At 39.7% G+C, this 9645-nt stretch overlaps 1 pseudogene; it reads right to left on the minus strand.

The window, feature by feature from the left end:
- Positions 1–7941: 7941 nt before the first annotated feature.
- On the minus strand, positions 7942–8800 carry LOC121482493 (annotated as a pseudogene).
- Between the last annotated feature and the right edge of the window lie 845 nt (positions 8801–9645).

The raw sequence follows: 9645 nt of genomic DNA on the forward strand, positions 1-9645 counted from the left end.
CTTGGAAGGTGTGAAAAAGGTGAGGTGAGAAGGAAAAACTGTAAATACTCAGAAAGCAGAGGCTATGAATTTGGCTTCCTGATTCTCTCTCCCAAAGAACTGTGTGCTTCCCTTAACACTTCTCAACATTTCTAATTACAATTGACCTTTAAACAACATGGATTTCAACTGTGCAGGTCCACTTATATGCGGATCTTTTGTATAAAACAATACATTACTGTAAGTGACTTTTCTTTTCCTTATGATTTTCTTAATAACATTTTCTTTTTCCAGCTTACTTTATGGTAAGATACAGTATATTATACATATAACATTGTCAAGGAGGAAGTCCTTCCTCTGCCCTGTGGTCCTTCTAGCTGGACTCTCAATCAATCAAAATGACATATGACAGATGAACAGAAAAGAAAATCCAATGTACATATGGGGAATCCACACAGGCGTAAAATTCCAAACACAATGAGGCAACATGAAACTTATATGAGCTAAAGAGAAGAGTAGGGATCAGGGAGGAAGGCCATTAGCAAGAAGGTGAAAGGAGATGTTTGGAAAAACAAGGTTGCCCTATGATGCACAAGTCTCTGTTAATAGCTCTCTTCCTTTCCCATGCAAATTTAGGCAGTTGAAGGGCCTGGGGAGAGCTTTTTCTGTGTCTGTGGGATTTTGATTACTTTTAACTCAAAATAATCTTTTTTTTTAAAGATTTTGTTTATTTATTCATGAGAGACACACAGAGAGAGGCAGAGACACAAGCAGAGGGAGAAGCAGGCTCCATCCAGGGAGCCCAATGCGGAACCCATCCCTGATCCCGGGATCAGGCCCTGAGCCAAAGGCAGGCGCTCAACTGCTGAGCCACCCAGGCGTCCCTCAAAATAATCTTTATGCTAAGTGGCCCATCTTGGGGCAGCCTGCTCTGGGCCCCTACAATAAACAAAACATGCATTAATCAACTGTAAGGCTTCTAGTCAAAAGTAGACTATTAGTTGAGTTTTTAGAGAGTCAAGAATTATACGTGGATTTTTAACTCCATGTTAGGAGTTAGGATTGCTCCTAAACTCTGCATTGTTCAAGGATCAACTGAATCTGTTTATATCATTATTTAATTTGTTTCTGTCCCACTCCAACTAATTTATAAATTCCATGAGGGTAGAGACCATATTTGTTCTACTCACCATCACATTTCCAGTGCCTAACACAGAATAGGAGCTCAACAAATATTGAGATAAGTATTAAAAGCAGTAGTTTACTTTTTTTAAAGATTTTATTTATTTATGAGAGACACACACAGAGAGGGGCAGAGACATAGGCAGAGGGAGAAGCAGGCTCCATGCAGGGAGCCCGACATGGGACTCCATCCTGGGACTTCAGGATCAGGCCCCGAGCCGAAGGCGGTGCTAAACCTTTGAGCCACCTGGGCTGCCCTAAAAGCAGTAGTTTAACGACTACCATTTGGAAATGCCTTCAGCTCCAGGGGCTTCTAACCACCAACTCCTGCCCCCAGTCAATGCTCTAAGAGGCACCGTATCATATTTTCTTATTTGGGAATACCCCTGATATACAAACATTGTCAACCCTTAACCCCTACTACAAGAACTCAGCCCTCCCTCTTCTGGGGGAAATGTTTAGCATAGATTTGTTTTCATTTAAGAGGTTCTCTATCCTGTGACTGAATCTACTACCTGGACCCACAACATCCACCCATAATATCATTAACTGCAGTAAAACAAGCCCATCTTCTGGCAACGACAACTCCAAATCGACACCACAAAGTCTTGAACCTCCCCCGCCACCCCGCAGAAAACATTTCTCCAAATTCTGCCCTGAAGATCTCCATGTAGACACATCTTCCCTAAACCACCACTTATGCTTGACTCCAATATTGAAAATGATTTCTTACATTTACTACTCAGTACAGGGTTATCAAACCTATGAATTTATTCTCTTTGCTCTTCTCTCTGTAGGTTTCCCAACAGTTATCTCTTTTCTATGCTATTCTGGGTGTATGTGTGGGTGTGCGTGCACGCGCGCACGAGTGAGCGCGCTGAATTGTGAAATGTGAAAGAGTTTATGGCATGGTGGAATAGAGAAAGAGTGTCAAAGAGAGAGAAGATGAAAGATCACTTCAATATCTTTTTATTCTGCACTTACAAGTTTTCTATTGCTGCATTACAAATCACCCCAACCGTTAATGGTTTAAAATAATACCGATCATTTATTTTGCTCACAAATCTGAAATTTAGGCAGGCCTTGGCAGGGGCCTTTGTATCTGCCCTGCATGGCATCAGCTGGGGCAGCTTGAGGAAGGGCTGGAGGATCCACTTCCAAGATGGCTCATTCACACATGACAAGTCAGTGCTGGCTGCCAGCTGGGAGCTCAGCTAGGGCTGAGGGTTGCAGGGAGGTAGGGCTGTTGGATTCCTCATAGCACAGTGGCTGAGTTCCAAGAGTGAGCGTCCCAAACCTAAATGGATTATGTTTGGTTATTATTAAAGAATTCAGCTGAAAATCCCAAGTATTGCCTGATCCTTTCTCTGATTTTCATTTACAACCACCTTATTTCAATAAAATATTTGAGGCAGAAGCTCCCTTTATTTAAGATAAATACCGTAACCTTAAAACACAATTCTCTACACTCTGGGTTCTGAGAGATGGTCTACATTTTTGAGGGGGGAAAAAGTATGCGCACAGTTGGTGTGCTTGTGCATTAGCATGCTGTGTGTGAAGACATACGTACACGCCTGTGTGTTTTTACATGTGTATATGTTATGTTTATGCATATGTGTCTATGTGTGTCTGCATATGGGAGTGTGTGTATATATATGTGTGTCTACCTATGTTGGTGAGAGTATGTGTGGCATGTAGCTTCTGTGAGGATATCAATCATTATTGGGAGATCTCCAGTGACTTGAAGAATTGCTGCAAGACCAAATGATGACATGATACTTTTGAAAAGAAAATTTCGTGTTATGTGCACATTCAACAGACCTCAAATATAATTCTTTTTAAGCTACACATATGTTAGCACAAGTCATAGCATTTTCTCCAAGTGGCCTCTTGGTTTACAAAACTGAATAGAAGGGCTTACCTGAACCATTATCTTTTAAATGCTGTAGCTTCAAAAGTCCTGATAAAATACAAGAGATACTGTAGAGGAATCCATTGAATTTCCCTCACCAGTTATGATTCATGTCATAATACTTGTACCTAGGACAATCTGAGGAATACTTCTGAAATGATTCATTTGTTCCTAGTTCAAATGAACAAAGAATGCAAAGAATTTTTACCTTTCTTTTTTAAACGAAAGACTTAGGGGATCCCTGGGTGGCTCAGCGGTTTTGCTCCTGCCTTTGGCCTGGGACGTGATCCTGGGGTCCCGGGTCCTGCATCAGGCTCCCTGCGTGGAGCCTGCTTCTCCCTCTGCCTGTGTCTCTGCCTCTCTCTCTCTCTCTCTCTCTCATAAATAAATAAATAAAATCTTTAAAAATGAATGAATTAATGAATTAATGAATGAAAGACTTAATGTTTTGAAAGAATGGACGCAAACACCACTCCAACCCTGGTATCTAATCATGCTAAACCTTATTTCTATGGTGGTGGGCCATTTACAAGCATTGTCTTTGCTTATTTTTGTTATGTATATACATTCACCTTTCTTGGTGTATAATTCTATAATTTTTGACAAAATGCATAGAGCTGTGTAATTGCCCTCAAAATCAGCATAAAGAAAAGCTCCCTCACCCCCAATACTACTTTGACTTGCCTCTTTATAGTCAAACATTCCTGTTCCCCTAACTCCTAGTAACCACTTACCTGTTCTCCTTTCCTATAGTTCTGCCTTTTCCAGAATGTCATAGAGATAAGATTTTACCATGTGAGACCTTTTGGGTCTGGCCTCCTTCACTTCGGAAAATGCATTTGAGATATGTATGTATCTCTAGTTTGCTCATCTTCATTCTGGAGTAAGATTTCATTTTATGAATGTACCACTGTTGGTTTATCCATTTGCCTGTTGAACAATGTTTGGGATTATTTCTAGTTTGGTGTTATTGTGAATAAATCTGCCATAAACGTCCATGTGCAGGTTTTGTGTGGGAACCTAAGTTTATATTTCTCTAGAGTAAAGAGTAAATATTTAGGAGTGGGATTACTGGGTCATGTAGTTAACTGGTTAACTGTATGTTTGACTTTATAAGAAAATGCTAAGCTGTTTTCTGGAGTGACTGTACCACTTTGCATTTCCATCAAGAATGTATATTCTAGTTGTTCTATATCTACACTAATACTTTGCATTGTCAGTATTTTTTACTTTAGCCATTTTAATAGGTGTATAGTAGTATCTCATTGTAACTAAGGATGATCATCGTGTCTTTATCCAGTTTCTTTGGTGAAGAACTATTTAAACTTTTTGCCTATTTGTGAGGAGTTGTATGCTTTCTTATTATTGAATTTTGTGAGTTCATTGTTTATTATTCACCAGATATCTGATTTGCAAATATTTTCTTCAGTCTATAACTTGTCTTATTCTCTTAACAGTGTCTTACAAAGCAAAAGTTATAATTTTCACAAAATCTGATTTATAAATTTCTATTTTATGTATCAATGCCTTTGGTTCATATCTAAGAACTCATTTCCTAATATAAGGTCACAAAGATTTTCTATGTTTCATCTAAAAGTTTTATAGTTTAATATTCATATTTATGACTAATGTTTAGTTAATTTTTGTATTAGTATGAGGTGTAAGATAAAGTTCATTTTTTTAAGATTTTATTTATTTATTCATGAGAGAGAGAGAGAGAGGCGCAGAGACACAGGCAGAGGGAGAAGCAGGCTCCATGCAGGGAGCTTGAGGTGGGACTCGATCCCGGGTCTCCAGGATCAGGCGCACTAAACCGCTGAGCCACCCGGGCTGCCCGATAAAGTTCATTTTTATGTCTAGGATGTCCAATTGTTCTAGTAACATTTGCTAGTAAGATTATCCTTTCTACATTTAATTATCTTTGTATCAATTAACCATTTTGAGTGGGTCTATTTCTGGAATGTTTACCCTGTCCCATTAATCTATGCATCTATCTTTTTTATAATACCACACTGACTTGATAACTGTAGCTTTATAGTAAGTCTTGAAATCAAGAGTGTGAGTCCCTCAACTTTCTCTTTCTTTCTCTTTTTAAAATATTTTATTTATTTATTTGAGAGAGAGAGCACAAGTGGAAGGAGGGGCGAAGGGAGAGAGAGAAGCAGATCCCAGCATCATGACCTGAGCTGAAAGCAGATGCTCAACTAACTGTGCCACCCAGGTGCCCCATCAACTTTATCTATCTTTTTCAAAATTGTTTCACTTATTCATGTTTCCTTATAATTCGATTAAACCTTAGAATTAGTTTTAGATATCTATAAGAAGTCTGGCTGAAAATTTCATTGTGATTGTGTTAAATCTGTAGATCAATGTGGGGAAAAAGAGACATCTTAACAATAGTGAATCTTATGACCCATGACTGTGGTGTATTTTTCCATGAATTTAGGTCTTATTCGATTTTTTCATCATTGTTTTGTAGTTTTCAATGTCATATACTATTCATATCTTCTAGGTTTATCAGTAAATATTTTATTTTTATTGTAGCTATTTTAAATGGTATGCCTTTTAAAAATTGGAGTTTTGTTTTGTTTTTTAAGATTCAGGCAGTGTTTATTGGGGGCTTTTACTCGAACACCAGGGAGGCACCAGGAGCAGGTGTCCCAGCTGGCTCCCTGAACAAAGTCCTGCAGTTTGTAAAGGGGTTGAGGCAAAAAAAAAAAAAAAAAGGGGAGTTTTAGTAATTCATTATTAATACATGGGAATACATTATATTTTTATATATTATACTTGTCTCCTGAAATCTTGTAAATTCATTAACTACTTCCAGGAGCTTTGATTTATATGATGTATTTTATTTTTTAAAAGATTTTATTTATTTATTCATGAGAGACACACAGAGAGAGGCAGAGACATAGTCAGAGGGAGAAGTAGGTTCCTTGCGGGGAGCCTGATGGGGGACTCGATCCCAGGAGCCTGGGATCATGGCCTGAGCCAAAGGCAGATGCTCAACCACTGAGCCACCCAGGCATCCCTATATGATGCATTTCAATTGTTTTTTTTATAACCTTGAAAAACATTTTTATACATTCAAATTTCCTTTAGATTTACCCATATTTTTGCCATTTTTTTGCTCTTCTCTCCTTTTAGCATCTCATATCTTTCCATCTGAGATCACTTTCCTTCAGCTTGAAGTATACACTTCATACTTTATCCTTTATACTTTTTCCTAATGGAAAGCTTTCTCAGTTTCTTTTTTTAAGATTTTATTTATTTATTTATTCATGAGAGACACACAGAGAGAGGCAGAGATACAGGCAGAGGGAGAAGCAGGCTCCATGCAGGGAGCCCAACGTGGGACTCATCCCTGGTCTCCAGGGTCACGCCCTGGGCTGAAGGTGGCCCTAAACCGCTGAGCCACCCAGGCTTCCCACTTTCTCAGTTTCTTAATATAAAAGTGTATCCACGGGAAGGGAAAAATAAAAGTGCATTTTTTACAGAGGACATTATGGTCCATGTAGAAAAACCAAAAGAATGACAAAACAACTCCTGGAATTAATAAGTGAATGTAGCAAAGTTGTAAGATTTAAGGGTAATACACAGAAGTCAATCCCTCTCCTATATGCCAGCAATAAAGAAGTAGAATTTGAAATTAATATGATTTCATTTACATTAGCAACCCCCAAATTAAATATTTAGGTATAAATCTAACAAAATATGTACAAGATCTATACGAGAAAAATTACAAAGATCTAATGAATGAAATTAAAGAACTAAATAAATGGAGAGACAGTCTGTATTCATAGATAAGAAGACTCACTATTGTCAAGATGTCATTTCCTTTCAACTTGGCCTATAGATTTAGTTCAAACCCAATCAAAATCCCAGCAAGTTATTTTGTAGACATTGAGAAAGTAATTCTGAAGTTTGTATAGACAGACAATAAATCCAGAATAACCAATACAATATTGAGGGAGCAGAACAAAGTTGGAAGACTGGCACTATGTGACTTTAAGACTTACTATGAAATTACAATAATCAAGACAATGTGATACTGGCAAAAGACAAACAAATAAACCCATGGAACAGAATAGAGAGTCCAGAAATAAACCCACATAAGTCTAGTCAACAAATCTTTGACAGAGGAGAAAAGGCAATAGAACACCTGGATATCCACATGCAGAAAAATGAATCTAGACAGACTTTACATCCTTCACAAAAATTAACTCAAAATGAATCACAGACCTAAATGTAAAATGCAAAACTATACAATTCCTAAAGGAGAGCTGTGATACTGTGACTTATAAGAAATACATATTTGGTGATTCAGATGACCAAACTATATTTCTCATACATATTTGGTCTTTGTCCACAGTTCCTGGTTCATAGGTCCCAAAACCCTTGGAGTTTCTCATGAGAAGAGCAATAAAGGTGCCTTTTGTTATGTTAATGAGGCGACTCTCAGGAAGCCCTTAGGTCACCTAAGGATGGGAGGGGGCTGGTTGCCGGGAGAACCAATCACAGGATTAGAGGGTTGGTACTTTCAGTCTCACCCCACCTAACCCCCACCTCCACAGAGAGGAGAGGGATGGCAAATTGGGTTTAATTGCTGAGATATTAATTTATTTTTTAATTTTTTTTTATTTATTAGAGAAAGAACATGAGCAGAGGGAGAGGCAGAGGGAAAAGCAGGCTTCTCGCTCAGCAGGGAGCCTGATGCCAGACTCAATCCCAGGATCCTGAGATCATGACCCTAGCCAAAGGCAGATGCTTAATTGACTGAGCCACCCAGGCACCCCAAGATATTAATTTTTTAATAAATTTAAGAACAGCTTTATTTTCTCTCCTCTCCCTAGAGCAACTAAAGCCATCTAAAAGGGGTGTGGTCTGGGAAACATTGGGCACCAGGAGTCCTAGTTCCCTTCATTGTCTGCATCAGGTGCTAAGAGGCCTGGGAGTGCTGGGGGCAGAGGCAGAGTCAAGGTAAAGGGTGTGAAAGGTGTGAGGGGACTCTAAGAGTGGGCACGGGGTGGCCAGCCTGAGATGGAGCCTGTGGTGTCTTCTCTGCCCCATCAGTGTCTATGTCCATAGACTCATCCTGTTGCTCCAAGTCCATCCCTGACAGCTTCTTGTCCTTGACTTTGCTTCCCATCCTACCATTCTTCCAGCCACTGCTGCCTGACTTCTGGCCCCTGTGGGGACCCTTGTTCCTTTGCATGTCGTTATCTTCCCTGTGTCCCTGCATGTCAGGCACAGAGGCCACCAGGTCCTTCAAGAAGTCAAACTGCTGGGGTGCCTGGATGGCTCGGCTCAGTTAGTTAAGCATCTTTCAGCTCAGATCATGATCTCAGGGTTGTGGGATTGAGCCCCGTCTTGGGCTCCACACTCAGCTCCAGGTCTGCTTGTCCTTTTCTATCCCTCTCTGCACCTTCCCCCATGTTGGTGCTCTCTCTCTCTCTCTCTCAAATAAATAAATAAAATCTTTAAAAAAAAAAAAAAAAGACGTCAAACTGCTTCTCCAGCTCACTGTGATGCTTCAGGTGGGATGTAGTCATGGTTTGGTGCTTCAGGACTGGGTCACCTGGCAGGCCTTCTTCAACAGCAACTCCAGGAAGAGCTCAAGCAGGAACTTGAGCACCAGGAGATGATGATAGGTACAGCTGCTGCCACTTTGCCAATTTCTTCATCAGTTTGTATGATCTTTTTGATCCGCCCCAGCAGGAACCACATGCTATACTTCTTGCTCAGCATCAATTTAATCAGTCATGACTATATAATGAAGCCTCCACAAAACCCCAAAAGGACAGGGTTCAGAGTTTTCAGGTTGGTAAACATGTAGAAATTCTGGGAGAGTAGCACACCTGGAGAAGGCATGGAAGCTCTGTGCCCCTTCCTCACACTTTGCCTATGTATCTCTTCCATCTGGCTATTTCTGACTTCTATCCTTTTAGGAGAATCAGTGATCTAGTAAGTGAAATGTTGCTTTGAGTTCTGTGAACTGGTTTAACAAATTAATTGAACCCAAGGAGGAGGTCATGGAAACCTCCAATCTGTAGTCTGTCTGTCAGAAGCACAGGTAACAACCTGGGCTTGCAACTGGCATCTGAAAGGTGGGGGGGGGGGGGGGAGACAGTCTTATAAGACTAAAATGTTAACCTGTGGAATCTGGTGCGATCTCCAGGAAAATGGTGTCAAAATTGAGTTGAATTGTTAAGATACCTAATTGGTGTCTGGAGCATTGCTTGGTGGTGTGGGAAACCACCCCCACCTCCCCACATTAAAATTGGGTGCTCAGACCACAAAATAGCATAGGAAAATACCTAGATGATCTTAAGTATGGTGATGACTTTTTAAGATACAACACCAAAGGCACAATATGTATGAAAGAAAAAATTGATAAGCTGGAATTCACTAAAATTAAAAACTTCTGCTGAAAGATAGTGTCAAGAGATTGAGAAGACAAGCCACAGACTGGGAGAAAATATTTTCAGAAGACACATCTGGTAAAGGACAGCTATCCAAAATACATAAATCACTCTGAAAATGCAACAAGTAGAAAACAAACAGCTCAATTA

The sequence above is a fragment of the Vulpes lagopus genome, chromosome X (assembly GCF_018345385.1).
Source record: "Vulpes lagopus strain Blue_001 chromosome X, ASM1834538v1, whole genome shotgun sequence".
Lineage (NCBI taxonomy): Eukaryota > Metazoa > Chordata > Mammalia > Carnivora > Canidae > Vulpes > Vulpes lagopus.